Source organism: Ambystoma mexicanum, chromosome 10 (assembly GCF_040938575.1).
Source record: "Ambystoma mexicanum isolate Mex_15411 chromosome 10, UKY_AmexF1_1, whole genome shotgun sequence".
NCBI lineage: Eukaryota > Metazoa > Chordata > Amphibia > Caudata > Ambystomatidae > Ambystoma > Ambystoma mexicanum.
Genome location: NC_090932.1, coordinates 208714679 through 208734784, shown reverse-complemented (window position 1 = coordinate 208734784; position 20106 = coordinate 208714679).

Sequence of the window (20106 nt, the reverse complement as noted above, 5' to 3'; positions counted from 1 at the left end):
GATCTACCATGAGGTGGAGGCTGGGGGGAGTGTATACTCCTGTGAGCGCAGTCAAGCAGGGGTCAGGCTGCATCTTTCTGTGTGTGTGAGTGTGAGAGCAACTTTGCATGGACTGGATTTTAGTGCCTTTTTACACAAAATGGAGTTGTCTTAATGCAAAATGGGGTCTATTCTATGTCTTATACTGTATTCGTGCAGCCTCACATGTCAATCCGCAGCCCCCCCGCCTCCTGGGCCCTTAGGGCGAGGGGGCCACTGACGAGTCATGAGTCTCCATCTGGGTCGGAGATATATGTGAGGGGGGTCCTAATGACCTATCCTCCCCTACAGGGGGCTGCCTGGGGCAGTGTCAAAGGTGAGTGGGGCTGCTGGGTGTTGTCTGGACTTGAGGGACTGTCAGGGATGGTGTCGGAGGTGGGGGGGGCGATGGGTGTTTTCTGCACTTGAGGGGGCTGCCTGGGGTAGTGCAGAGGTGAAGAGGGTTGGTGAGTGGTGTGAGGCTGCCTGGGGTAGTGTCGGAGGTGAGGAGGGCTGGTGGATAGTGTCTGGACTTGAAGGGGCTGCCTGGGGGCATTAGCACAGGTGAAGAGGACTGGTGGGTGGTGTCTGAAGTTGAGGGGGCTGCCTTGGGTGGTGTTAGAGGTGAGGGGGGCTGGTGGTTGTTGTGTGAACTTGAGGGGGCTCCCATGGGGTAGTTGCGGAGGTGAGTAGGGCTGGTGTGTGGTGTGCGGGCTACCTCGGGAAGTTTCAGAAATGAGGAGGGCTGGTAGATGGTGTCTGGAATTTTGGGTGCTGCCAGGGGGCAGTGTGGGAGGTGAGGGGGGCTGGTGGGTGGTGTGAGGACTTCCTGGGATAGTGTTGGATGTAAGGGGGCCTGGTGGGTGGTGTCTGGACTTGAAGCGGCTGTCTGAGATAATGGTGGAGGTGAGGAGGACTGGTGGGTAGGGCCTGGACTTGAGGGGGCTTCCTGGGGTAGTGTCGGAGGTTAGGGGGCTGGTAGGTGGTGTCTGGATTTGTTGGGGCTACCTGGGGCAGTCGCCGAGGTGAGGAGGTGAGGAGGGATGGTGGATGGTGTCTGGACTTGAGCTGGCTGACTGGGGGCCATATCAGAGGTTAGGGGAATGGTGGGTTTTGGCTGAACTCCATGGTGCTGCCTGGGTTGGTGTCAGAGGTTAGGGGGGCTGGTGAGTGGTACCTGGACTTGAGGGGGCTGCCTGGGGTGGTGTCTGAGGTCAGAGGGGCTGGTATGTGGAGTGAGGGCTGCCTGGGGTAGAGTCGTATGTGAGGGGGGCTGGTGGGTGGTGTGAGGGCTGCCTGGGGAAGTGTCAGAGGTGAGGAGGCTGGTGGGTGGTGTCAGCACCTGAGGGGGCTGACGTTCAGCTCGGGAATATGTTAGCACTTTGTGTGCGGTGGGGGTTTGGTGGACGGTTCGCAGGAATGCAGCCAATAGTTACGAGGGACCGCAAGCACGGCAGCTGGAGTGCATCCATTATTTACAAGGAACCTCGCGCAGAGTTGCTGGAATGCAGCCATTCGTTACGTGGGAGCTCACGCAAAGTAGCTGGGGTGCAGCCGTTACTTACGTGGGACCTTGCGCAGATGTTTTTATGTGGAACCTTGGGCAGAGTAGCTGGGGTGCAGCCGTTACTTGTAAGGGGCCTCGCACAGAGTAGCTGTTGTGCAGCCGTTACTTACGTGTAACCTCACACAGAGTAGCTCGGGTGCATATGTTGCTTACACAGAATCTTGCTCAGGGCAGCTAGGGTGCTGGATATTGTGTCAGAGGTGGACACAGAGCTTTGCAGGAAGGTTGGTATTCGGCTATGTTTTTGGTTTGCGTGTTGATGTGTTCCTCACGCAGCTCGATTCCCTTTGCGTGTCTGCTAAAAATACACATTTAGATCCATGAATACGCGGATCACACATTTTTTATTCTGTGCGCAGGCTCGCACAGTGTCGTTCTCGGCGCGCTGCAAATGTGGGAGAACTGCACACCTTTCCATGAATCGGCCCAATGGCATTAATTCAAACCTTTTCATCTTTTGACCTTGAATGTTGCAGAGGCTGACCTTCCAGAGATGAGGGGGTAGAAGGGGGAGGGGAGGGGAAGAGACAGAAAGGACATGACAGAAAGAGGAAAGAGAACTAGTCAATATAAAGCATGAAGAGAAAAAGAGGAGACGCATGACAAAGACATAAAGAGATATATAGGAAACACACAGAGGTGAAGAAAGAAGAGAAGAAATAAGGCGATAGAAGACAAACATCCGGAAGCTGACTCTTAGATGTTTCTGGAAGAGAAGACAGAGAAATCATAGAGTCGGTTAAGAAAGATAAAAATAGAAGTAAATATTTGGTGATCTATTTATTTGGAGGAAGGGTGCACTGCTGCTGGCAGTTCTGCACCTGTTCAGAGTGGGTGAAGCGTATGCTGCAGTAGCCTAGACTTGCTATTGCCATTGCTGCACTTGATCTGTGTGTGTGTCTGGGGCCTAGTGTGGTGCTTCTTCTCTGTACCTGTCCCGAGAAGGGGTTGACGTATTTTCCACAGCAAAACGTCGTTCATTTTGCGCTGCTGCAGATTTCTATAATCTTCACATGCCTGTCTGCTGGCTCGTCTGAAAATTCCCTGCACTAATCTGTCACCACGGACTTTGACATTTGTCCTCGGCTGATCAACATACATTTTCTAACGCGACCGAATACACAAAATCGTTCCTTTGAAGAAACAGTTCCAGACATTTGCAGATTCGTCTCGGGAGGTGAGGAAGAAAGCAAGCACGCTGCGTGCATCTCCACGTTCGCAGCTCCTTAATGGGGTGATTGGCCGAATGCATCGCAGGTGCGATGAGGGAGGTGGGGACAAAAGCAACCACACGGCTTGCATCATAGCATTTGCAGCTCCCGCTCACAGGGATTGGACGAGCATATTGTGGGAGGAGATGCACACTGGAACAATGAGAAACATTCTAGCGAAATTCTTCCAATATAGTGATCTGGTGGGTCCATTTTCCTTATGTCTACCAGAGCTCTGTTTATAACGTGTGTGACACATCTAATAAAACTCAATGAAAGGGTTATTTTGCAGTGCTTCATTTGTAAAAAAAAAAAAAAAAGAAGAAGAAAATGAAATATTTTCCAGCACTCCTGTGACACTCCAGGTGGGCAGTTCCCCCCCACTGCTGCCACCACCCACAGCTGCTCCCCACAGTATCAACATATTCCCCACAGTATCAACATATTTGGGGTTACACTACAGCGTGCACCTGCTCATTGTGGTTGATGGATGAACTGACTGTGGCAACTTCACTTTTAAAGTGAATCTGAGACAATAAGTGCCAGGGCTAAAAAATAAGTGGCAGGGCTGAGTGGATCTTGGTCACCTGGCCTAAGCCCCACCTACCTGGTGCCTTCCTGGTTGCTGCTCTTTTTTCCTACTTAAGGAGCCCTCTACCCTCTTTTCCTTTGGAGATGGGGAGCAGGTGCAAGTTGATCTAGGTCACCTGTCCTAAGCATCACCCACCTTCTTAGCCCTGCCTCTTCCGTCCTGCTCTTAACTCTTAGATCAAGGGTGTCTCTCGCCCCCGGCATCCAAAGCGAAGGGCAGACAAAGAAAAGGGCAATTCCTGTTTGGACCAGGAGGATGTAGGGGCCGAATCCCTGCTCAGACAGCAGGTAAGCATGCACCAACATGTGTTTACTTCCTCTGTCCCCACAGTCCATCCCCACCCCTCTGGTCCTCCGTGATGTTCCCTGGTGCCCCAGTCTTCTCGCACACAGGTGTTGCCTGTTTTGCTTGATTCTTCTACCCTGCTTCCCCTCCCCGCCATCCAGCCTATTTCTGCAGGAGTCTGTCCTGGTACATTCTGGTTTCACCATCACCTTCTTGTGGCCAATGATGGATTTGACCTTTATGGACTTCATTGATTCGCAGTGTGTCACCCTTTCTCATGATGGCCCTGAATCATGCTTTTCCCTTTTTCATCTTGTATCCAGGCTTGCAACATTATGTACTACTACTGACTTCTGCAATTGTATTCGCTCTCCGCTCTTCCTTCTTGTCACGGATTTAAAGATACAGCACACTCCAGACCAGGACTCTTTCTACTGGCAGGGAAGCGGCGCACAATAAAAACGTTTTTAAGTTTATTACTTTCAGATTCTATTTTTGAAAAGGCAGCCAACCCGTCTCACACCCCCGTTGACGTACACCCCGTGTCGCAATGGACCATGAACCGGGCTGGTGTGTAATAGTGACATATTTATTTATTTTAAAAATTCAAATGAAAATCAAGCAGATACAGAATAGGACAGCAATCACCAGAGTGGTGATAATTACACCGCAACATGATCGGATACACTTAACTGAATTTTCTGACATCAGACACAGTAATGCAAATATGAATGAAAACCAGATCACCTTTGGGAATACTTTTAAATGGGACAACTGTTATGCATTCCCCCTGCAAAACTCCCTCAAACACCTGTTAACCAAGCTTTGTGTGGGTGGAGAGGAGGAGCAAGGTGTCAGGTATACTAGACAAAACTCAGATTGAAAATCCGACCTACCACGCCTGAATGGGAGGCCAAAATAGGATTGTACCCTTGAAAAATGAGCAAAATGGCACTCGGAATTCACTGAATAGTTATTTTACATGTGCGGTTGAATTAATAAGACAAGGATAGGTGTGGCTGAACTAAAGAAACAATAAAACCTACAAGCTACAAGGCAAGGTCCTAAACATGCATACAAGAAAATTGACTTTGGAAGGAAAAACAGTGCGGCAAGAATCACACGTGGCAATGTTGCAATTTTTTAGTTTTCATGTGTTTAAAACAAACAAAACAGCTTAGAAAATGAGCTAAACAGAGAGAATCGAAAATCAGTTTTACTGATGAGGTACCAAGGCACATAACAGGTATGACACTAAAGTGAAAGGGCGACTCTGGATGGGTGACAGTATGGGATTATTTATAGGGAAAGAAAATTGGGTTTTAAACGGGAAACACTTTCACAGTCAACTCGGTTTTGTTAGAAAATTGATTGATTCTAATGCAACTATATTTTAGTGGCTAGATATTTAAAGAAAGGCACGGTATGATAGGAGGTTAATTTGCAAGTTTAACCTATTCACGCCGTGTTCATCTATATGGGAAATTAATTTATTTATTCAACATAGTACTAGGGACTTACACAACGGACTGAAATGATTTGGAAAGAATTGCGCTAACACATGGAGACTAACCCGGATTCTTCTAAGGGCAGTAGACACACAGGATTCTGACAATTTAAGAAGTTACTAGGCTACTTATAGGATTTTTATAGGGTTGTACATAATGCAAGTTAACAGAACAATGGATGCAGCTTTTTGGTTACTGGGGAAGGGTGATACTTACAAAAAACACTTCAATTGGATAGTTTGGACAGCTATCCAGGTCTCTGGAGAGCGGGACAGGGGCCTGGTCACTGCGCAGCGGCTAGGCTCTCCTTTAAGTGAACAGTGGGGTAACCGGGTCTGGTCACAGTGGACAGCGGGGTGCATCAGCTGGGCAAAGACAGGTCTGCTCACTGGATTCTCCCAAAGGGGTCCGCAGCCTTTCCTCCTTTCTCCCTGATTTATTGGGATTTTTGTAGGGTTTAATTCTATATAAATGGTTCTGCTTGGATAGGAGGTTCTGCATGGATAAGAGGTTCTGCCTGTATCTGCTACCCCTGGCCTGGCTCTGGAGTCTTGCAGGGTGAATGTGGAATGCCTGGATCTATGGATGTTGAAGGATGGATTTTTGAAAGTTGGATTTTTTAATGTCCTGCCTCTTTCCATGCCTCCTCCTTATGTAGGCAGGATGACATCAGCGCATTTTTACTATGTGGGAGGAAATAACCAGGGCATACCTCTAAGATTTGGTAGGTCAGGCTGTGGCTGTCGCCACCTCCCTGTAAGCAGATTGGACCCAGGGAAGTGACATCAGTTTTAGTGTGGGTGTTTTTATGATGTGCTTTGTTATACCACAGTTACTTTTGTCAATATCAGTTATGAAACAAAACCCTTATATTTACAATTGTTTTCCTCCTGAAAATCAGATGGGCAGCCCCCATATTTTACAAGTAATATGCCATTCCAAACCCCAATTTTGTATGATGCTGTTTTGTCCTTCTGGCAATCTTTTGCAATTTATTTGGAAAATATTTCCCCAAAAATTCTAAAAATGGATACACAGAAGCCTATCAATGTCAGGCATATTTCCATTACATTTTCGCATCTGTGTCATATACACTTTCTTCAGAAATGCCTCTTTAATGCTGTTCACGTCCCCCACATGCTAGAATAACCCACATAGTCTCTTCTTACTTATACAAAAATTATGTTAAAATCCATCATAATTTCATATTATTGATTATTCAGATTATTGAAATAAATGTCTTAACATAAAAAGTCGTTTAAATCAAGTGGGCTGGCTTTGTTCCCAAAAGTGGGCTGTCTTTCCAACCCCCCAGAAAAAATGTCTTTCCTTGGTCAGCTTTGCAGAGAGAATGTCATGGATTCTCCTTTGAAGTCCGTCAATTTGAATGCAGGGGATTTCACACTTCTGAGGCAAACACGTGGGTTGGCTTCCTCCTTTGTTCTTAGGAGCATCTCTGCCATACAGTCTGAGACACTCTGTAATTATCACACCTAATAGTCCATAGAACAGGGCCTCTGCCATGGCAATATCAAAATCACAGGGAGGTGCAAAATTTGGCCTTTAAGCCAAACTGGACAAACAGGAATGCTTGCCTCAGCTAGGCTGTTGAAGTTCTTATTGTGAAAAAAATAAAATACACAAAGTTAACTGTACCTATATTTTTGCAGCTTTTCTTCCCCAAATGTACAGTTGTGTTTCTGGGCATTTTACAGTGTTCTTTCCCATTTAGCTTCCATCATGTCCTTTCATTTTTCTGCAAGGCAAAGTAAAATGAATTCAATTTATTTTTTTGTCCATTTAACAAAATTTGGGTTTCCTCGCATTTTGCTGTCTGAAAGCTCTCAGACCTCTGGTCAATTTCTGTACACAAGGATTTGTTCAAGAAATGGGTTCTTTGAAACTGAAACCAAGCAAAGGGAGAGAGAGAACTTCTTTTGAAGAGCCTTGCCTGTGTTAATATGTTGCAAGAGTAAACGCTGGCCGTACGGCCTGAAAATTAATTTCTCTGCTCTTCACAGATGTTACTTGACACAACAATTCTTTTCAGGGAGGAAAGGCACCCTCATTTTATGGTGTTCATCCTGAATATAGATGGGCATGGCTGTGTTTTACTGGGACCAAACTGTATAATGTTGAAAGATGGAAACAGCACCAGTGCAAAGTCATTTTAAATGAGAACATTTTCTCTTTCAGTTGGACGTTTTGAACTGGCAGCATAGCAGCGCTGAAGTCTTCTATTTGGTGCACATGAAGAAAATAAATGCAGCCATTCTCAGGGTGTTCTATGTTCCATCTCGCCCTCATGTGCTCAGCAGAGACAGCACAGCCATTTTCTTTTTAACTGCTAACGTGCAGTTTTGTGATGCAGGGATTTCTGTTGGGCTGGTAAATGTACCCCACAATCTCCACTCTTTTTTGACTGCTTACTCTCTGTTCTCTCCTCCTCTCCCTTTCTCCCTTTTCCTATCTCCTCCCCTCCTCCCCTTACTTTCTTCTATGCACTTACTCTATCTGAAATGTCCCTGGACCTATTATGATATCAACTTCGTCTGTCTCCTCACCCCTCCCCTTACTTATTCCCCCCAAGCACTATCTTAAATGTCATCAGGCCTAGTACGATAGTCGCTTGTTTTGTTCCTCCCCTTCCTTTCTGCACCCCTCTCCCTCACCTTCTGTTTTCTCCGGCTCTAACAGAAATGTCATCATGCCTAGTACTGTAGTCGTCTGTCTGTTTCCATTGCCTTCCCACTCTCCCCCTCTCTTCATTAACTATGTCTTAGCTCTTGCACTATCTCAAATGTTGTCAGGCCGAGTATGATAGTTAATTTCACATCCTTACTGTTCATGGCCTGTAAGAATGTCATTGTATTTTCCCTTGTTCCCTCCCTTGCCTTGAAGTGCTTTGAAACACATGTGTATGGGCAATATATGAATAAACTATCATATCATATAATATCATATCACCCCCACAAATTAAGCACAGTGGAGGGGCCCTTTAATGTTGGCCATAGTCAAGCCATTTAAGTGTTCCCCCTGTAGAAACGATGCACATATGCTTTAGCTTTGCATCTGCTCAGATGCAAATTACAAGACACACTATGGCTCTTCCTGTACTGTCATAACTTCTTGCGATGGGGCAAGCAAAAGAGCTCTAGTTGGTGTGAAATGAGAAGTGGTAATGATGTTCGCTGTAGCAGACTGTAATATTGGGCAATCAGAAGATTTTGGGCCAGTCTGGAGACCATGAACAGTAGTTAGGGATGAATAAGTCACGTTGTGCTCAACCAAGATCAACTGTCCACATTGAAGCAATGCCTTGGCATGAGCTCTCTCAAGCTCCATATGGACCACTTTGCGCTTTGGTGCTGTCACTGTGTAAGTTCTTCTCTGCATGTAATATTAGAGAGAGGACAGGAATTTTTCTGCAAGGACATTCAGAGAGGTATTGATTGATTGATTGATATTTTATTTCTATCACGCTCGTACACAAGTGTTTCAGAGCGCGACAAGGCAAGGGAGGGGAACAGGGGAGAACAAAACAGCGATTTTACTAAGCCCAGTGAAATTGAGAACGCGCAAGTGCATGGGAGAGGGGGGAGGGGAAAAGTGCATGGAAGGGGGAGAGGTGAAAAGTGCGAAGCAGAGGAGAAACAGATAAATAATAATAAATAAATAATAAAGGCAACAAGCAGTTGTAATGCAGCCAGCAATTTGCAAGTGCTAGGTTTAAGGCAGCAGACAGGGTAGGTCTGATAAGTGCTGGAAGAAAAAGGGCGGGCTGTATGGGTACAGATACAGACCCCAGTGCAAGGGGTGGCCCGGGGGTAGTGCGGGAGGGTGCAGGATGTGGAGGTACCTGGGCCCAAAGGACAGAGGGTGGCCAGGTGCATGATGCCAAGAGAGAACAGATCAGCAGGGGAGAGGGGGAGCAAAGGCAGAAGAAAAGAGGAAGGTGTTAAGGTGCTTCCGGAACCGGAGATGGTTCTCCTCAAGTTTTAGAGTGGCAGGGAGGCTGTTCCAGAGGGAGGCCCCAGCCGAAGACAGAGATTTACCCCCAGTTTGTTTCTTAGAAAAATGACTGACCCTGAGGGAGTGGAGGTAGAGGAGCAAATAGCTCGAGAGGGGAGGTATTTGCAGAGGGATAGCTGAAGGTATTTTGGACCCAGGCCCCAGAAAGCCTTGTGGACAATGCAGAGGGTTTTGAATGTAATCCTTGCATCCACTGGGAGCGAGTGGAGAGACTTTAGAGCTGGAGAGATACGATCCCAGGGCTTTAGGACAAGGACAAGTCTTGCAGTCCTGTTCCGGATTAGTTGCTGAGGGCGGAGAGTAGAGGCAGGTAGATTTAGAAAGAGGCTGTTAGAATAGTCCAAGCTAGAGAGAACCAGAGTTTGGGATACCATGAGCTTCGGGGGGAAGGAGAGGAAAGGCAGAATACTTCTGTGGAGGTGCAGTCAGAAATGTGACTTTTTAGAGACCTCAGAGATGTGGGCGGAGAAGGAAAGGGAGGAGTCAAAGATGACCCTGAGGTTCTTAGCCTCGCAGGTGGGGGTAGGAGGAGAGCCAAGGGAGGCCAGCCAGAGAGTGAGGGCAAAGGATGGTGAAGGTGTGCCGATGAGGAGGATCTCTGTCTTGCTGGCATTCAGGCAAAGATCATTGGCGGCACACCAATCTTGAATGGCAGTTAGGCAATCAGAGATGAGAGAGGGAGAGGAGGTGGCAGAGGGCAGCCTGAAAATGAGTTGAGTGTCATCAGCATAGGACTGGAAATTTGAGCAGCAAATAGCAATGCAGTGGGCGAGAGTTGCAGGTATTGGTTGAAAAGCCAGGGCGAGAGGTTAGGCCCCTGCGGAACACCACAGGTAGAGAGGAAGATAGATGAAAGGAAGGACCCAAGTTGGACCTGGGAGGGACGATCTGAGAGGAAAGAGGTCAGCCAGGCCAGAGCCTGATCAGTGATACCCAGGTTTTCACGGAGACGGATGAGCAGGATGGTATGGTTGACCGTGTCGAAGGCAGAAGAGAGATCGAGGAGGATGAGGACAGAGGGAATGGTAGAGTCAAGGTTGGAGAGCAGATCTTCACGGATGTTCAGGAGAGCAGTTTCTGTGCTTCTGGCAGCTCTGAAGCCAGACTGGTGGAATGGAGACAGCCAACAGAATTGGAATGAAGGTTAAGCTGAGATATGGCCAACTTTTCCAGGAGTTTGCCAAGAAAGGGAGTAATGGAAATTGGGCGATAGTTAGCTGGATAAGAAGGATCAGCTGTGGGTCTCTTGAGAAGAGGATGCACAAAGGAGTGCTTCAGAGGGGAGGGGAAGGATCCAGAGGCAAAGGAGTGGTTGCAAGAATCAGCAAGGTCTGGAGTGAGGGTGTCAATTTGGTCCTTGATGGTTTTAGAGGAACAGGGATGAACCTGTTTTGAAGAGGCTTTCATAGATCGGACATGTCTAGCAACCTCGTCAGGGGTGAAAAGAGGAAAGGACAAGAAGGATTTGGGGAGGGTGGCTAAAGGAGGGTCAGCAAGCACAGATGGAGAGGGAAGAGGAGGGCTGTGGGTGGAGAGGGTGGAGAGGGTGGACAGGATGTCCTGGGTTTTTGAAATGAAGTGAAAGACAAGGGCATTGCAAAGAGCCTGGGAGCCAACAGGAGGGGTAGAGACTGCAGCAGGGTTGGCCAGCTCCTTGCAGATTTTAAAGAGTTTGGCTGAGTTGTTAGATGCCGCAGAGACACAAGCTTGAATGTGGACTCTCTTCTTGGTGAGGACAGAGAGTCGGTATTGCCTTTGTAGCAGGCGACAGGCCAGGTATGGGGAAGATAACTCGCTGTAGGGAGATTAACATTAGAAAACATGCACGTTTCAGCAGGAACGTGTACAATAGCAACACAGGTACTTTTACGCAGGGACATTGTAAATTATTGTATGGCTATTTCCTTTCAGATATTGCTTCAGATCATTTTCTATGGGAAATGTATACAGAGAGTACAACTGACTACATGCAGGGTCATTTTAGAGAAGGTGCAGGTATTTATATGGTTGTACAGTTACGTCAATGAATGCACTTTGAAATGGGACAATGCAGGCTCCTTGCTGGAAATGCTTTTCAATGGAGAGCCAGCCAACTCTGTTTAGACTGTCTTTTGAATTGCTTTGTTTCGTTGTTTAGATGGGATGAAAGGCAGCATGGTTTACATTAGCCACCCCTAGCTTGAAAGAGGTCTTCACTGTCTTTACAGTCATCTCCTTAATTCAAGAATCAGTCTATTCCCACAAACAAGGCCCTTCACCTCCATCGCCACCTTTACTTTTGACCCTCAGGCTGCGATCTACTACATGTATGTCAAATGTGGACGGCCTACGTCTGTTTGCACGTTCAGCTATTCAGAGCACCCCACCTCTAAGAAAGGGGGTGCAGAGTATGCTAGGTTTGTCTGCATCCCTCTCAGATATTTAACTTATAGTGATGTAACTTCAAGTGATGTAACTCCCTGTGGCATGCGGTGGTTGAACTTGTCATCAAAGGAATGCCCTCCTCCTTGCCCTTCAGGAAAATGTAGAAGTTGATATCTCTGCCCACACTTTAATAAGGTTCAGGAAGCAGAAGGCAGTAGAGAGGTGAAAGGGGGCGCTTGATGTGGCATCTTTGTGCCGTGAGAATGACTGTGTTCGTGTTATTTTTCCCTTATGTCCTGCATGGTACTGCCAAGTGTCTGTGCTTTCGCCCCTCATTTTCAATGTGAATTTTCTCCTACCTATAGTGCTTTTACACTCTTATAGCATGTTCTTTAACAGTTATGTTGACTGCAGGTAGCTATTGTTTCATCTAAGTCTTTGACTCTAACCTCATGTGGCACCATCTCTAACTGCCTAGCAGCAATTGATTGTTGGATGGCAACAAAACAAACATACTTCTAAAGAAGAATTCCTCTAAAATGTAGACAGGGCTTGATTGCCTTAGGCATGTGCAGGCTGGGCAATCTCCCTGGACGCCCCGCTGATAGAGTCCCCGCAACCAAGAACTGCTTACATGTAAAGTAAGGAAGAGTATATTGCAGAGGGGATGTGCTACTTGCCTATACTTGGTGTCTTTGTCGTCACCCCAAATCCCAGCGTGGTCCAGGAGTCAACTCGTCTCACCCCAACTTTCCGGTGCCCTGGCAGATAGAGCACAGAAGATCTCAACCAGTGCTGGTTTAAACCCTGTGGAGGCCCCTAGGCAGTCGAAATGTCCCCCCCCTTATGAATTATCTCGTAATACGTCATACATTTTCTACACCACTTTATTTTGATCTGTTGTTGAGGGGCCCTTAAAAGGAGTGGGGCCCATAGGTCAGTGCCTACTTGGCCTAATGGATAATCCAGAACGGTTTCAATACAGCCTCAAAACACTACTTATCACTTTCTTTGTTATGGCAGAGCATGCACGTGGGAAGATGTTTATAAGTGAAGGCTCACAGGGCCCGATTCATGGAATTTTTTGCCTGGTTCAAAGTGACATTGCACTGCTGAAAAGTGACTCTGCACTGACGACACAAACCCTGATTCCTGGAACTGTGCAAAGTGTATTTGGGCAGTGAAAAGTCAGTGCAAGACTATTTTTGCAGTACAAAATGACTTTGAACTGACTTTGCACTGCAAACATACACTTTGCACAGTTCCATGAATCAGGGTTTGTATCAGCAGTGCAAAGTCACTTTGAACCGTGCAAAAAATTCCATGAATCGTGCCCTCAATTGGCTTAACAATTGTCTTCAGATTGTAGTAACGTACCCCAATGGTGCACCAAGCACTCCAATGCTATCAAACATTGAGGATTGATTGAATTAAATACGCCAAGTTCCAAAACTTAATTGCAAATGGACATTTTCTTTAGAACAATGCCCATTAGTAAAAGATTAGCCCTGACACGTGTTTCAGCTTCGCTTAGGACTTTTTCAAAACCGGGCTATGCATATTAATCAAATGTCATGATGTTAAAAGGGCAAGACAAGTTATCATATTATCAACCCATATGCATGACCATACCATTGAATATCATTTAGAAAATCACATGGGGGATCATTACAAGTTTTCCCAGTCTGGGAACTACGGTACCGGTAAGCTTGCTGGTACTGTAGTTCCTGGACAGGCAAACTACGAGTTCTGCTCGCGGGTGCTATTACGGCCCGTGCATCCAACCTCCCCATTCCCATTGAGCCCCGTGGGCCTGGCAATGGGGAGCATTTCATTCCTGCACCCGCAAATGGGCAATTACCTGGTCCGGCAGGGCCGTAATGACCCAGGAATTGACGATTCGCGGTGCCAGAATTTTTTGGAAGTTTGGCGGTAGCCTGCCGGTTTTACCGGCAAGACTACTGCCAAACTTACAATGAACCCTACGATGTTCAAATTGAATTATAGTTCCAGTTGGACCACAACCAAATATGGTATTGCTTAAGAAAATTCCCAAAAATGCAAATTACAAAAATACCAACAATAAATCAATATGTGTATGAACACACAACAATGAAGTTACACACAGATAAGGTAGGGTGAGCGCAGGGAGGATTGATAGGAAGAGAGAATTATAAGCAAATAATAGTGACATTTGGGCCTGATTTACAGAAAGATTCACGCAGTGCAAAAGCACTCTGTGCAAAAAAGTGCACTTTGAGCCGCGTAAAACTATATCCTACAATTTACAGGTCTGACTTTTCACTGGTCCCTGGCTCATTGCACAACATTTGCGCACATTAAATGAGGTTTGAGGGAATGGCCAGTGCAAAGTAGAAGGGCGCGGAATATGCAAACGTCCTAATCAAATTGGGGAAATATGGAATAACATGGGCATGGGGAGGGAGGCACTGTGCAAATACGCCCCACGTAGTGCAAAAAGACTCGTATTTACAGATTCAATTGTGCATCCCTGCAGACTGTAAAAGTCGCCACCTTTACTTTCTGTAAAACAGGCCAAATTTGACTCTTATTTCTCTCTACCTATCAATCCTCCCTGCGCCCACCCTACCTTATCTGTGTGTAACTTCGTTGTATGTTCGTACACATAATGATTTATTGTTATTATTTTTATAATTTGAATTTTTGGGGATTTTTGTGAGCAATACCATATTTAGTTGTGGTCTAACTGGAACTATAATTCAATTTGAACATTGTGGGCTTCATTATACGTTTGGCGGTAGCCCTGCTGGTAAAAACGGCAGACTGCCGCCAAACTTCTGAAAAATTCTGGCACCCCCGAATGGGCAATTACCGGGTCATTACGGCCCTGCCATACCAGGTAATTGCCCATTTGCGGGCGCAGGAATGAAATGCTCTCCATTCCCAGCCCCACAGGGCTCAATGGGAATGGGGAGGTCGGATGCACCGGCCGTAACAGCACCCGCGAGCAGAACTCGTACTTTGCCGGTCGGGAACTACAGTACCGGCAAGCTTACCAGTACCGTAGTTAACCAACCAGCAAACTTGAAATTACCCCCCCCCATGTGATTTTCTAAATGATATTCAATGGTATGGTAATGCATATGAGTTGATAATATGATAACGTGTCTTTCCCTTTTAACCTTATGACATTTGGTTAATATGCATAGCCCGGTTTTGAAAAAGTCCTAAGTGAAGCTGAAACACGTGTCAGAGCAAATCTTTTACTAATGGGCATTGTGCTAAAGAAAATGTCCATTTGCAATTAAGTTTTGGAACTTGGCGTATTTAATTCAATCAATCCTAAATGTTTGATAACATTGGAGTGCTTGGTGCCCCATTGGGGTACGTTACTACAATCTACAAAACTATATCCTCAAATTTACAGGTCTGACTTTGCACTGGTCCCTGGTTCATTGCACAACATTTGCACACATTAAATGAGGTTTGAGGGAATGGCCACTGCAAAGTAGAAGAAGGGGGCGGAATATGCAAATGTCCTAATTAAATTGGGGAAATGAGGGTAACAATGGGCACGGGGAGGAGGGCACTGTGCAAATACGCCACCAGTGACCAGCCGCAAAGTAGGACTCCTACATTAAAAACAACCATGCAATCATAGAGAAACATTGCACCCATGCCTGCTCCTGCATTGCTCGCATACGTACTGCTTCATGGAAGGAGAAGGAGAGCCTGAATCTACCATACACGCACAACTATATTGGGCATGCCTGATGAGGAAGCATATGGCAAATACTGCTTCACCCATGTAATCCTTGAATTGGTTAGGAAGAGGGAGAATTACCTGCTGTCCCCAATCCAGTGCTCACAGCCAATTCCACCTTTGGGGAAATTCCTAACTGCCCTTCACTTCCTGGAGACTGGCACATTCCAACAGACCACAACCATTGTCTGGGGTATTTAACAGCCTATAGAATCATGCTGCCTCAAACAATTCCTGAGCTGCATCATAGCATGTGTGCATAGACACATAGACATGCCATGCAACGTGCAGGCAGGGCAAAGAGTGGGTCAAGAATTCTATGCAGTTGCCCATTTCCCACAGGTACTTGGGGCAATTGATTGCACACATGTTGTACTACAACCCCCACAAGCCACAGAACATACATATCAAAACTGAAAAAAATGGCATTTGCTGAACGGGCAAGCCATCTGTGATGCAAAGGGTCTCATCACACATGTGAACGCAAATTACCCTGGATTCACCCACGATAGCAACATATTACGCCATTCCCCCATCCACCAGGCACTGGCATTGGGAACATCGGCAACAAGTGGCACACTGGTGAGCATCAGCCAGAACACACCCCAAAACACACTGATTGGGGGTTACATCCAATACAAGCCACTATAGAATCACATACCATAACAATATTTGATGATCGTCATTTACAAGGGACAGTGCTTACCCACTATCACCATTCCTGGTGACGCCTATCTGAAATCCCACCACACCACTGTAGGCCCGTTACAATGCAGCCCACATTTCCACTGTAGGAATCGTCAAGTGTACATTTGGAGTGCTGAACTCATGGTTTGGCTGCCTTCATTATTCAGGTGGAGTATTGTTGTATGCTCCAGCTGTGTCATGTAAAATTAAATTGGCATGTTGCATCTTGCATAATATGTGGCATACCAATAGAGGTGCATGAGGGGTTGCAGCCACAGGTACTACACATACTATTAGCATGCCAAAGTGTGAGGGTTCAGCAGAAACGCAATCAGCTCATCCAGACATACTTCACATGACTAGCATCCAGTGTGAAAGTCACACCATAGCCACATCCCTGATGTCCTTCGATGATGAAACATGGCAAGTACAGTTGGAGCCATAATCAACAACCTGAGAATGGCAGTCCTAGCTGGAAATGTGGTATGTGCCTCATTCTCAAAAAAGACAAATATCCTCCATCTTCTTCCATCACATGAAAACCTGAAAACATGGGTAGAGTCCTTAGTATTACATATTGCTTTCCCCAAGTGACTTACCCAAGCCTACAAATGCAGATAACAGGGTCACTGGTCTACACAAATTAACCAATAAAGTAACATGATCATGACCCATTAAACAATGTCAAAGAAAGAGCATGGCACAGCATCCCATATTGAGACACATTCATTAGCTGTTACCGACGCATGAACCCCCCAATACGTACATTGTAATTGAATGTCTCCCTGAAAATAAGCACGTACCATTTAAATGCTACTGAAACCGGACTGCCTCCGCTGGTGGAGGGGCCACAGGATTAGGTGGGGTGAAAGGTGCCAGGGCAGTGGGGGAACTGGCGGCTACAGGAAGCTTCCAACCTAGACTGAATGGGGGCAGCATGAAGGCCACTCCAGCTTAGCAATGCATGCACAGCGGCTGGCCTGGTGGGGGTGGCCCAGCTCCCCATCATACTGGGAGGCCTGGGGTTTCATCAGCAGGGTCACTTGAGTCTGCTACCCAGGACCAGGCATTTATCCCCTCCAGTGAGGGCTATGGCACCTAAGGACGAGAACTGGATTAGGGGTGAGCTGCAAACCTGCATCGTAGGATGGTGCCCACAGGGATGGGTTCTTGTGGGGTGCAGACCTGGGACATCACTGCATGCCTTGTGGAGCTTCATCCAGGACCCATGTCCCACCATGCCTGTGCATCCAGCTGCTGGGTTTCGTTGGGGTTCACATTCCACTCTGGTCATTTGGTACCATTTGGTGGGTGCCTGGTGCTCAGGGCTGACAACACAGTGTGTCCTGGTCCACCTCACAGAGCCCTGCCAGCTCTTCCTCTCAGAGCCCTGCCAGAGCCCAGGTCCCATATGGCCCACAGCTTCCGGCCTCACTTTAGCCTTGCTCTGGGCCATTGGGAGACGCCTGCACTGGGGGCACCCAGGCTACCTCAGGGGTGGTTGGCGTGCTGCTTTCCAGGTGCACATGTACAGGCGCAGGGGGGGGGGCATCCAACAGCTGCACTACACAGGTGCTACCTTTGGTGGACACTTCCCATCCACTGTTATGCTCCCCACAGAGTGGGGGCCAAAGATGACAAGCCAGAGACAAATGTATGGGTCAGCCATATGTCCTATGTTTCAATTTGAGGTCGATGCATGGGTGTGGAGTCAAGAGGTTTTGGGGTGCTCCTTGTGGGTGTTTGTACTTTGTGGGGGTAGTGTGGGTGCACTATTATGTGTGTGGGGTGTAGATTGGTGACTGTACAGGGAGTAGGAATAGTGGGTATAGGTACAATTTGCATTGGGGTGCAGATTGGTGGCTATATAGGGAGTAGGAATAATGGGCGCAGGTGCAATTTGCATTTAGGGGTGCATTTTGGTGGCTGTACAGGAAGTAGGAATAGTGGGTGTAGGTGCAATTTACATTTGACGGTTGTAGATTTGTAACACTACTGGGACTGTGAATGGTTGGAATACGTGCAAGTAATGGTGATTACTTGTGAGTAGTCACCCTGCAATATTGGATTATTTTTGCTGCATCTGTTGACACAGTTCACATTGTGCATTAAAAAAGGTCTATTTCAGTCGGTCCTTGGTTTGCCCTGGGGCGTGTTGTGGGTGTGTCTGGTGCAAACCTGTTTTATTTGCACTGTAGGTCCCTACCTGCACTTATTTCTGTAAATTGACACCTTGCGCATTGCATTAGCGCCACGCAATCTTAGCCACGCGCAAGCACTTCTGTGCGTATTTAGCACTTTTCTTCTGTAAATTAGGCCCAAAATCAATGCACATTAGCATTCATAATAGTGTGACTCCATTAAACATTAAAATTCCATTGCCTCTTATTATACTTACTGTAGAGATATGGTATCCCATGCATACCCATCTATCTGTTCTCTTCGCAATATGTAGTGCCTGTTTATGTAATTGACAGTGCTGAGCTACCCAGTTCTGGTCTATTCTTAGTCATACATTTTAGCATTTTTATCCAACATTTCACTATTTGTATAGTGCAGTTCCTATTTCAAGCATAATAATGTTGTTTGTCACCAAACATGAGACATGCATACCTCATTAGTGTTCAATTTCTCCTAAGTTATATCATAGTACCCACATGCACGCTCACCTTATTCTATTAATTTCTGCGGATACTGTATGCTACATTAGCTCCAATGAAAATCTTTGGGATGGTTCCCTTGGCCCTGAAACACTAAATTTGCACAAAGGTCTCCATAACAAATCCGCATTACAGTAATCCTTAGTATTCCACTGATAGTATGTTCAATAAAGAATACAGATGTACATACAAGATCCACCATTCAAAAATAATGGGAGTACCCCCTGTCCAGCACTATCAGGTTCACTGGTTACTAGGGGTTATACTATTATTCTGCTATTATCTTAAAGTCATATATTGGTGGTATATAGTTAAGAAATGTACCTGATTATGATCCATTTCCTAGTTCTAATGTCATTTACCAGTACAGAGTTATTGACATACCAAAACGCATTTATTTTTTCTTAAAACTCACATTTTATTAAGCTCATATATGAAGTATTGCTGTGTTAAACAAAGAAAATTACTTATAAGTAAACTGATCAGACATATTTCTGTGAGCCTTCAAAGTACCGTAAGAAAGTATAGAGATTATTTTCTAGCAAGACGCTTGTGATGAATCAACTTCCAGGGCACCAGTGGTCCAGGGATGAATATCGGTTTCTAAACCATTAATCAGCCCCACGCCTCTAGTACACCAGAAGGGATCCGAACTGATTAGAACACAAGTACATTATAAACCTTCTTGTCTAATTTTGGTAAAGTGAATGGAACGGTAGGCTTATCTCCACAAGGTCGTGGATCGTTGGTTAGTTGCAACACAGCAAAATACAATTATTACCCAATGATAAAAGGGACTGTCCAGTCAAAGTTGTATACAAATATATACTTTATTATTATTACAACAGACAGTTCTAGCACACTACAAAATACAGCCCACCCTACATAAGAACACAGAGGACAGACAGTTTCAAGAAGGAAAGGGATGCAGTATGGATATTGACAGGACGGTAGTCAGTAAAGCACTCGGTTTTAACTGTTCAAGGTTATTTGGTTTCAGCACCAAGGGAGCAAGGGGTCGTAAATGTCACTAGGGACCCTCAGAGAAGGACCAGGGGGACAGAAACACAATGTACCTGTTGCTTGGGATGATCTTAATGCTCGGCAGCGTCGAGTCAGTTCCTGGATGATTTGCAGCTCCTGCAACAGAGTTAAAGATGGGAGACAGCTACGAGTATCAGGAGGCAGGCAGTTCAGCAAGCGAGGCTGGATGGACGGCTGCAGGCTGACCTACACAGTGTCTCTGGGTCAAGAATAGTTGTCTCTGTGCTGGTTGAAGGATCTGGAGTGCTAGTCGAGGCATCTCAGATGGCTTTAGTGACTGCAGTGTGACAACAGTCAGTGGTGCAGCTGGTCATGGTTCAAGAGCTTGACTGCCTCAAAAAAAAATCTTAAAAGATGGATACTGGTTGATGCTTGTTTATGCTTGTTGTGGCA